At 52.9% G+C, this 9,028-nt stretch overlaps 1 long non-coding RNA gene across 1 annotated transcript in view; it reads left to right on the top strand.

Moving 5' to 3' along the window:
- The window catches only part of LOC108802408, an 11,734-nt gene extending 7,971 nt beyond the window's left edge, over positions 1-3,763 (top strand). Inside the window, exons 3-4 of the long non-coding RNA XR_001942220.1 lie at positions 3,484-3,586; positions 3,677-3,763. This is a non-coding gene — a long non-coding RNA (uncharacterized LOC108802408). The remainder of the gene's footprint in view (positions 1-3,483; positions 3,587-3,676) is intronic.
- Positions 3,764-9,028: the final 5,265 nt, after the last annotated feature.

Genomic DNA, 9,028 nt, shown 5'->3' with positions numbered 1-9,028 from the left:
GGTTGGGCTCCGCCCCTTAGTTCCAGTGAAGGGAACTCTTAAGGCATCAGCACACCAAGACATTTTGGACAATTTCATGCTCCCAACTTTGTGGGAGGAGTTTGGGGACGGCCCCTCCCTGTTCCAACATGACTGCGCACCAGTGCACAAAGCAAGGTTCATAAAGACATGGATGGGGGAGGAACGTGACTGGCCGCACAGAGTCCTGTCGGGGGGGGGTCAATGGCCCAAGACGTTGCGTGGAAACAGACCGCAGGAGATCCGCAACCAGGTACAAAAGGGGGCAATTCCAACAAAAGGGTAGTCAAGGTTCAGTCCGGGTCGGGGCAGGCGGCTAGGATCAAGAGCGGGAGGACAGGCCAAGGGGGTCAATGACCAGGAGTTCAGATGAGAGGTCAGGAAGCGGCAGCAACATGCGATACAAGAGGCTCGGTGATGGCACCATATAGGCAGAATAACTCGGCAACAAGCCAGGGCTCTGGCTGGAATATATACCCAGCGGGGACCAGGACCGCCCCCGGTCGCCCAGACAACCAGGAGGCCTCCCTGTCCAGGAGCCAATGGCAGGAGGTAAAAACGGAAGTGGTATGCCAGGAACCTCCCCCACACCTGACAACACTAATGGCCGCGGGCATGCGCACCCTGTCAACAGGAGTCCAGCCAAGCCGAAGAAGGAGACCCCGTGCACTACACCGTACCTGGCCGCCCCGGGGTGAGGTGGTACCCCTGGTTCCCTGACAGAACCCCCCACCAAGGAGCGGCCTCCGGACGCCAACCTGGGAAGGCCTGTCGGGATGAGCCCGATGGAACGCACGGAACTTGGCCGCCGCATGGACATTAGCCGAAGGCTCCCAGGAACGTTCCTCGTGACCGTAACCTTTCCAAGAAGCCTTCTGCGGGAATCGAGGATCTCCTGGACTTCGTATTCGTCATCTACCCGTATGGGGGGAGGAGGTACCGGAAGCCTACCTGCGTAGGGATTGGCATGCTGAGGCTGTAACAAGGAGACGGGGGGAACACCGGGTGGATACCGAGGGACGCAGGCAACTGTAGTCTGGCAGCTACATCATTGACCATCTTGCTGTTCGTGAAGGGTCCAAGGTAGCGGGGACCCAGTTTCTTGGTAGGGCTGGATAGGCGGAGGTGTGGTGTAGAGAGCCATACCTCATCCCCTTCTTTGTACCCGGGGAATCCCTGCGGTCTTCTGCTGATGTTGCGTGATCTGGAGCTGGTGTATCGGGGTACGCAACAACCCACGGAGGTGACGAAGTGGTTTGGGCAACATCAGGTACCGGATTGTCAGGGTGGAAGGTCCGGGAGATTCAACGGGTGGTAGCCATAGTTGGCATAGAAGGGACAAAGCCCCGTGGAAGCGTGCTGCTGGTTGTTGTAGGCATACTCTGCCAGAGGAAGATGGTCCACCCAGTCGTCCTGCAGATGGGAGGAATAACATCGGCGGTATTACTCGAGGGTTACTGGACAGAAAAATGAGAAGTGAACTGGGAGCCTCTGTCCGAGACGATGGAATTGGGAAGGCCGTGTAACCAGAATATGTGCTGGAGGAAGAGCTGTGAGGTGTGCTGGGCCGTCGGGAGGCCAGAGGTTGGTATGAAATGTGCCATCTTCCTGCATCGGTCTACCACCAACACTGTGATCGTGGTGCAGTTTTGCGGGGGAGGCAATTCAACGATGAAGTCCATAGCAAGGTCCCTCCACGGATGGGTCGGCACAGGTAGGGGTTGCAGCAATCCGGTGGACCTACCGTATGGAGTGTACAGATCGAGCAGGACTCGACAAAGGAGCGTACGTCCGACGCCATGGAGGGCCACCAGAACTGGCGTTGAACGCACTCCAAGGTGTTGCGTATTCCCCGTAGGGTGGTCATGATGGTGTTGGAGTACGGGCACCCGCTGAGAGGTGGGTTCATAGATCTGATGCTGGTGGTGGCAAAGGCCCTGCCTCAGCCGAAGATGGGCTGCCTCCCCCGGGGCAGGCGTACTGGCCCATTTGATCTCTTCGCTCAGGGAATGCCGGGTGGCTAGGAAGTACGTGGCTGGCAAGATGGGTTCCGGGGGGGTGTAGGGTTGGTCTCGGAGGTGTGCGTACGGGATAGGTTGTCTGCCTTCCCGTTTTTTGAACCCGGTCTGTAGGTTGAAGCGAGAGAAGAGCCCACCTGGCTGGCAGGGGCCGTAGCCTCTTGGCGTTGCGTGGGTACTCTAGGTTCCGATGGTCGGTGTTTGGCACCCTCCAGCAGGTGTCTCCACTCTTCTGGAGCACTCTTGATGGCGAGCAATTCCCTCTCCCCTACATCGTAGTTCCGTTCGGCACTGGTAAGTTTACTGGAGTAAAATGCAACGGGATGCAGCAGTTGTGTCTCTCCTTGCTTGTGGGAAAAGATGTCTCCGTTGGCACCCTCAGAGGCGTCGGTCTCCAGGTGGATGGGGAGAGAGGTATCTGGTTGGGCCAGGACCGGGGGCCTGAGTGAACAGTCTCTGGAGGTGCCGGAACGCCTTGTGTGCCGCTGGAGTCCATACGAAAAAGGGACGTTACTCATGGTCAGGGCGGTGATAGGGGAGCAGATCGCAGAGGAATTACGGATAAACCGGCGGTAGAAATTGGCGAAGCCAATGAGTTGTTGGATCACGTTATGAGACGTTTCTCGGGGCTGCGGTTCCTCTGAGCTCCACAGGGTGGTGATCTCACCTATTCCCAGACAGGAAGTCTCTATGACACAGACAGGAAGTGATGTCAGGTATAAAGAGGAAGTTCCGGGTGAGAGGTGAGTCGGGAGGAAGTAGAGAGGAGACATTGCTGGAAGTGGCAGCAGAGGAGGTAATAAGATAATAATTGATCTCTATACGAAGTAGACCGGTGGCAGGGGGGGAGGGGTCGCAGATATACCGGAAATGCACCGAGTATTGATATGAAATCTATAGATGGCTCACATGAGGTCTGATGATGCCGGATAGGACATTGGTGACCACTGCCCGGTCCCCGAGGAAAGCCGGTTGATGATCACACCGATATACTGGACGTGGCCGGCGAGAGCGGGGGAGGGGGAGGACACGTCTCCATTCTGGAAGTTCTATTATACTGGGGGGTCTCCATCTTCTCAACAATACATTTATTAGCTTCCGCAATCCTAAGGTGGACGAGTTGGTGGAAGGAGGGAGGACATGAACCCCAATCGGGGAAAAGTCCTCTGAGACCTTTTTATTGATGAAGGTCAATAAGATCTGATGAGTCGCCCCTACGAGGGGGGAACAGAGGGGCAAACAAAGTACCTGGAGGGTGTTATTGATCCTTCATCAGTCGGGGGAGCACATCCTATGACATCACACTGACCTCACATCTCCCCCCAATGCCCTCCATCCAGAGTCACCCCATCCTATGACATCACACTGACCTCACATCTCCTCCCCAATACCCCTCCATATGGGGTCAGTACAACCTGTGATATCAATGTTATCTGTCCACAGGGAGACCTCCATAGATGACTGCACCAATGATGGAGGAGGACCGGAGTCACATGACCGAGAAGATACTAAACCTCACCCTGGAGATCATCTACCTGCTGACCGGAGAGGTGAGGAGGATTCTGGGAGGTCACATGACCTGACATGTGAGGAGGATTCTGGGAGTCTAACATGATCTTCCTATTGGTTTCTCCATCCAGGGTTTTCCTTTTCTGAAGTCCGGTGGTCATGTGACCATCACAGTGCCTCCATGTGACTCCCTAAAACCCGAGAGACCCAACATGGAGAAGGTTCTAGAAGTCACCAAGAAGATGATGGAGCTGCTGACGGGAGAGGTGAGCGGTGCCGGGAATTCTGGGACATGATCCAGGAACAGACAAGGGGTGTGTCTGGGTGGTGACGGGAGAGGTGAGCGGTGCCGGGAATTCTGGGACATGATCCAGGAACAGACAAGGGGTGTGTCTGGGTGGTGACGGGAGAGGTGAGCGGTGCCGGGAATTCTGGGACATGATCCAGGAACAGACAAGGGGCGTGTCTGGGTGGTGACGGGAGAGGTGGGCGGTGCTGGGGATTCTGGGACATGATCCAGGAACAGACAAGGGGTGTGTCTGGGTGGTGACGGGAGAGGTGAGCGGTGCCGGGAATTCTGGGACATGATCCAGGAACAGACAAGGGGCGTGTCTGGGTGGTGACGGTATCATTGTGTGTGTCAGGAGGTCTCTGTTTCTTCTTCTAGGGTGGGGGGTGTTCAGAAGACAAGAATGACTCGTATAAGAATGTAAAGACGAAGAGACGTAAAACCTTCACATCACCGGGTAAGAGGAGAGAGCAGTACGGAGGCTCCGCCTACATCCCGCATCATCTGATACACACATAGAAACAATGTATTCAGTCAGTGTGTGTGTTTCCTACAGATGGATCCAGTAAGAGGAACCCACCAGAGAGATGTCCCCGCCCCCTGTATTCCCGGGACTCCACCCAGGAACATCTCACCATCCCCCACCATGAGAGATGTCCCCGCCCCCTGTATTCCCGGGACTCCACCCAGGAAGGTCTCACCATCCCCCACCATGATCAGGTAGGTTGAGATGATGGTGGGACCCTACAATGTTCCATGTGATCAATTCTTACACTGTAATGATGGTTTTCTTTCTCGTTCATTGAGGGACACAGGAAACAGTTGGGTTATACTGCCACCTACAGGAGGTTTGGAAAAAACCTGTAACCCCTCCTATAACCAGCGTGCCATGGTTTTTTCTGGTGTCATAGGAGGTTGGACATCTTTTCCTTCAGCTCTGGTGACTCCAATCGAGATTCTTTGCAGACACCGCTTGACTTGGCCTGTAGCTGGATTCCCATTAGAAGGATTCCTCCATCGCTGGGGTTGGTTCCCATTTCTTGGAGCAAATGTCTGGAGCCTTGTGCTTGATGCTGTGATGAATTTTGGGGAGCAAACATTTAAACGTGCGTCACCCATGAGACTGATGTCCGTGCCGATGCAGAGAGCCCTCTGGTTGCGTGGCTGGGACGTCGGTGAGGCATCCATGTAAGACCTGACTTGATTGACCTTCACAGGATGTCGTCTCTTTAGACCTGCCCGGGAAACCCTGATCAGCAATGCCACAGGAGGCCAGTGTGCTCCGGCCTTCCCGCCTCAGCACAGGAGTTCTGTGGAGGGGCAGAAGAATCCCACCCGCAGTAGGTGCTTGTAGGCCTTCAGAGCTATCACTCAGGTAGCCCTTGGAGTTTGAAGTCAGATGTTGGCTAACTCCCTTGAGAACTCTTCTAAGAGTAGGGGGCCCTTTGTAAATCCAGAGGGGGTCATGAGTTGTTTGCCCCCCCCCCCCAGCTTTTTGGGAGCCTAGGGCACCTATTTTAACCCGCAGGCTAACCCCAGGTACCTGCAGCTTCTTAAGATGTTCCTCATCACCCTTCTCGTGCTTCTACACAAAATATTCCACCTTCCCAGGTCCTCCTGGGTTCCACTCACCCTGGGACATCTTGCCCCTGTACAATTTTGGTGCTCGTCTTCTGGAGTGGTTCCCCATCTGGACTCCCACTGCCTTCTTTTGGAAAACTCGGTATCGCTGGGTACTGTAAAACCCTTTGTAGTACCTGGTATCCCTCAACGTCCCTCCTTTCTATAGAAGGTCCCTGATCTACAAGGTCAGCTGGGACCAGTTTCTGCTGCTCCCTTCCATAACAAGGACCTGGCCCTTCAGTGTCCTTTTGCTACTTCTGGAGCACTGGACCTGCTGGCCACCCTAATTCCCCTTCTTGGCATTCCCATTGTTGAATGCTCAGATGTCCTGCCTGAGGAGGGTTGGCTTTTAGTCAAAACCCTTATGAAGGCCCTTACACCTGCAAGCCTTCACCAGATAGGGCCCCCGGATATGGCTGCCATTCAACCAGATAGGGGGCCCCACAGGTGGCTGTCATTGGTAACTACAGTACAGGACACCACTGGGTTAGGCCGTTCAACTTAAATTCTTGTTCACAAACACATATCCACCCCGTGTGTCAGAGGACCACGAGTTCTCCGTCTGGGAATGTCTCCATTCTTTCCCATCAGTTGTATGTGAGACATGAAGGAGACAAATGGCCCCATCGTTCATTAGCTCTCAGTGCCTTCGGACCCATCTGCCTTTCCTGAGGGCCTGGGCTCAGGGTGAGACACGTAGATGGTCTCTAGGGACTAGGAAGTCCTCGGCCTGTCCTGTTTTCTTTGGCCCTGGAAGGACCCCATTTGCTGTATGTCCACATACGTCTGGTTCCTCAGGGCAGACGGTCTCCTTCTCATCGGAGGCTCTTCCTTTGCGTTGGGGACAGTCAGAAATCATTGCCGGAGGAGCTCTGGATTCCCCTGGATTGCTAGCAGGCAGAACATACCGAGTTCCTGTTGTGGACAGAGTTCATGTGGAGGTCTTCATGGGACCTGATCAGCCTCAGAAGGACCACTCATCTCCAGCTCTTTGGAGGACGTTTCTCCAGAATCCTTCCTTTGATCCGGTGGATATTTTTAGCGGTGTGCCGAAGGTTCCCGTCACTCACTCCACAATGACTGTGCTGGACTGTAGCAGGTCAAGAGATTGCGAGAATCCTGAGGTTAGGCCGGTCCTACAGAGTTCATCTGTCAGCCCCCAGAGAACACTTTTGGATGGTTTTGCCTATCCTCTTGTTCTCGGTTACGGTATACCGTTCCTCTCTGCCTTCCTTTTGTTGGCGTCCTTCCTCTGCACCTCACCCCTCTCTCTGTTGGGTCAGGCTGACTTTAGAGTTGGTACCTCTGTGTTCTCTACCGGCCTCAGAAGTTTCATAGCTCTTCTTTATGGGATACTATGTGATGATTGGATATCTTCTTTCCATGATTGGTTGTCTGGCCAAAGGTTTTGGGACCTTCCCGGAATCCTAATGTTTTCCAGTGTGAGGCTTGGCCTTCACGTGTAGAGCGGCTGGTCTTTTCTTGTGGTCTCCTGGTGACCTGTTCTGGGGACTTGTCCAGTGTTTTTCTTTCTGTTGATGGAAAAAAATAGACCAATATGATATCTTAGGTAGTCATGTGGTTCCACTTATTTTGGTGGTTTTGGGTTCCTCAGCGTCTCGCTGGTTCAGGCTCTGTTGTCCTTCAGGTGGAGATATTGAGGGTCTCTTCTGTCCAGGTCTTATCAGAAGTATTCTCTGTGGCCCTCCCTTGGTGTTGGCAGCTTCCTCTGCTTTTGAAGGGGGGTGTCCTCTCATCTGGTTCAGATTTGGGCATTGGTCCTTAAGGTAGTTCTGAGTTGCAGAGAGTTTCCAGTCCCTTTTGGGCCCGTCCTTGACTGTATCTGAATCCCTCAATGGACGAGAAGGAAAATGTTATTTTGGTAGTTATGGTCAAATCCACTATGGGGAGTCCATTGAGGGACACAGGCCCCGCCCCTTTGTGCGAGTTTTGCTCTGGGTACTGAGGCATGTTGGGTAGAGGAGGAGTTATAGGCGGCTGGATTACAATGTTTCTGTTTCCCAATGTCCTAACCCGACTGTTTCTGAATTCCTGTGTCCCACGAGGGGCTCCACGAGACACGTTTTACGGCAAGTACAAGAATCCGATTTCCCTCATGATTCAGGGAGAAGATCTGATCATCATTAAAGTGGAGGATGAAGGGGAGGAGACGTACGAGAGGGATGGTCAGCAATATACGGAGGAGGAGGCCGGAATGATGAGGACATCCATAGAGGAGGATGGAACATCGAGGACGCTCATGGAGGAGGACACTCCTACAGAGATCAGCACAGGTGACCCACAATATATCCTTCTGTTCCTGCACACTGATTGGTCCAGAGTAGGGCGGAGCTGAGTGATATCAGCCAATAATAGGTTGGTGATGGTCGCCTCCCTCTACTGATACAGAAAAACAAAATCATAAGCGCACAACTGATACTGGGTCACGGGATAAACCACGGGCTGTAAATTATGGTGTGCCGGCTCTGAATGACAGGGGGAGGACCCTGCAAGATCAATACTAAGGCACTGGGTCATGTGATCTGAGGAACAAAGTTCTGACCCGCTAGAACCTTCAGCAGAGAAGAAGTGACCAGAGGCCGAGGCTTCTGGAACTGGGAGAGGAACCCAACCAGCTGAACCCCAGGACGGAGGCCGAGGCTCCTGGAACTGCGAGAGGTATATAAAAAAAATGATTAAAAACGATTTTAATACATAAGTTTACAGCAGATTTTGATACATCGGTTTAAAACAAAGGGGGGGATGAGCCTAATTAGACGCGTGCGATTAGTTTCGTTCCGAATTACAGACATAACGAATCCGAATTTCCGTTTCCGAAGTTCGGTGGCGTTAGTTCGAACGTTCGTTTCGTTTTCTGTTCTTATTCGTTTCGTTCGTTGGAGCAAAGTGACATCAGAGAAGGAGAAAAATATTTTCCCCCCCAAATGTCACTTTTGCTGCAAACGAACGAAACGAATAAGAACAGAAAACGAAACGAACGTTCGTACTACCGCTACCGAATTTCGTCCGAATTGACTTTCTCACCCGAATCCCGAAAAACAAAATAACACGAAATCCGAATTTAAAACGAAACGAATGTTTTGGCAGTGCGCATGTCTAAGCCTAAGCGATTCATTTACACGGCTTATCCTTTGATAATAGAGCTTAGGTTTCAACGAGCATTTCTTTCCTGATTTTGGTATAAATGTTACTTACAAGTGGAATAGGAATGTGTTTTACTTTTGGCGTATACCACCAGCATGCCACCAAGAGGGTGAGGATCTTATAACAACAAAAAATTTAAAAGGAGAACTACGAGGTCAGGGCTTTTCCCCATAGTCCTCCTCAGGGACGGGGGGGGGGACACAAACTAGCGTCCTCCCGTCACCCTAAGCTCAGTATATAGGGAGCTACAGCTCGCGGTATACTGAGACCGCCGCAGCCGGGACATTACTGTCTGGATCCGCCCAGCTGCGTGAGTGACAGCTGGCTCCGCCTATCTAGAGCCAGCTGTACCCGCCCCCTCCCCCGTCCGTTCCACCAGTCAGCGCTGGAGGATCGGAGCGGGGAA

Source organism: Nanorana parkeri, unplaced genomic scaffold (genome assembly GCF_000935625.1).
Source record: "Nanorana parkeri isolate BGI_ZX_2015 unplaced genomic scaffold, ASM93562v1 scaffold2845, whole genome shotgun sequence".
Classification (NCBI taxonomy): Eukaryota; Metazoa; Chordata; class Amphibia; order Anura; family Dicroglossidae; genus Nanorana; species Nanorana parkeri.
This window is presented reverse-complemented; position numbering and strand designations above follow the sequence as displayed.